The sequence below is a fragment of the Arachis stenosperma genome, chromosome 3 (genome assembly GCF_014773155.1).
Source record: "Arachis stenosperma cultivar V10309 chromosome 3, arast.V10309.gnm1.PFL2, whole genome shotgun sequence".
NCBI lineage: Eukaryota > Viridiplantae > Streptophyta > Magnoliopsida > Fabales > Fabaceae > Arachis > Arachis stenosperma.
In genome coordinates, this window is record NC_080379.1 from 102,670,663 (window position 1) to 102,672,447 (window position 1,785).

The 1,785-nt window shown below is 35.8% G+C and overlaps 1 non-coding gene across 1 annotated transcript; it reads right to left on the reverse strand.

The window, feature by feature from the left end:
• Positions 1-1,430: 1,430 nt before the first annotated feature.
• LOC130970955 (small nucleolar RNA R71) lies at positions 1,431-1,537 on the reverse strand. Its single transcript, XR_009082197.1, has one exon. It is a non-coding gene; the product is annotated as a small nucleolar RNA R71 (small nucleolar RNA).
• Positions 1,538-1,785: the final 248 nt, after the last annotated feature.

Here is a 1,785-nt window from a genome sequence, read left to right on the forward strand (position 1 = left end):
TAATTGCTTTTAATTCAATCTCTGCTCTATTAATTGTTGCAATTCAGTTCCTCTTTGCTTAGATTCTGAAATCCCATTCCTCAAATCCCTTTTACATTCAAGCAATTTATATTCCTTGCATTTTAAGTTACTGCAATTTACATTTCTTGCACTTTAAGTTTCAGTCATTTACTTTCTTGTTCTTTAAGATTCTGCAAGTTTACTTTCATGCTCTTTAATTTACTGCAATTTTCCCTTCTCCCTTTACATTCCAAGCAATTTAGCTTCTGTTAAATACAACCCACTCAACCAAAACTTAATTCGCTTGACTAAATCAACCACTAAACTAAAATTGCTCAATCCTTCAATCCCTGTGGGATCGACCTCACTCATGTGAGTTATTATTACTTGATGCGACCCGGTACACTTGCCGGTGAGTTTTGTGTCGGATCGTTTTCCGCACATCAATCTTTTCAAATCATATCTTTTTCAAAATCAATTTCAAAATCTTTTCTAACTTCTTATCTTTTCAAAATTGATTTTCAAAATCTTTTTCAACTAACTAATTAACTTTTTGTTTGTTTCTTATCTTTTTCAAAATCACCTAACTACTTTTCTCTTTCTAATTTTCAAAAATCACTTCCCTCTTTTTCAAAATTATTTTAATTAACTAATTGTTTCAAATTTTAATTTTAATTTTATTTCTTCTCTTAATTTTCAAAAACAATTTTTGAAAACTCTCCTCTCTCATCTCTTTCTATTTATTTATTTATTTACTAACACTTTTCCTCATCTCAAAATTCGAACCCTCTCTTCTTCTTTGTGTTTGAATTTTTTTCATCCTTCCTCTATTTTTCTCTTTTTCTACTCACATAAAGGAATCTCTATACTGTGACATAGAGGATTCCTCTTCTCTCTTTGTTTTCTTCTCTTTCATATGAGCAGGAACAAGAAAAAAGGTATTCTTGTTGAAGCTGATCCTGAACCTGAAAGGATCTTGAAGAGGAAGCCAAGAGTAGCTAAAGCACAGTACTTTGAAGAGGACCTAACTGAAATTTTCGAACAGGAAAAGGATATGGCAGCCAAACCCAACAACAACAATGCAAGGAAGATGCTTGGTGACTTTACTGCACCAAATTCCAACTTACATGGAAGAAGCATCTCAATCCCTACCATTGGAGCAAACAACTTTGAGCTAAAGCCTCAGTTAGTTTCTCTGATGCACCAAAACTGCAAGTTTCATGGACTTCCATCAGAAGATCCTTTTCAATTCTTAACTGAATTCTTGAAATGGGGTTGATCCCGAGGTCTACAGGCTTATGCTTTTCCCTTTTGCTGTAAGAGACAGAGCTAGAGTATAGTTGGACTCTCAACCTAAAGATAGCCTGAACTCTTGGGATAAGCTGGTCACGGCCTTCTTGGCCAAGTTCTTTCCTCCTCAAAAGCTGAGTAAGATTAGAGTGGATGTTCAAACCTTCAGACAGAAAGAAGGTGAATCCCTCTATGAAGCTTGGGAGAGATACAAGAAACTGACCAAAAAGTGTCCTTCTGACATGCTTTTAGAATGGACCATCCTGGATATATTCTATGATGGTCTGTCTGAATTGTCTAAGATGTCATTGGACCACTCTGTAGGTGGATCCATTCACCTAAAGAAAATGCCTGCAGAAGCTCAGGAACTCATTGACATGGTTGCAAATAACCAATTCATGTACACATCTGAGAGGAATCCTGTGAGTAATGGGACGCCTCAGAAGAGGGGTGTTCTTGAAATTGATGCTCTGAATGCCATATTGGCTCAGAACA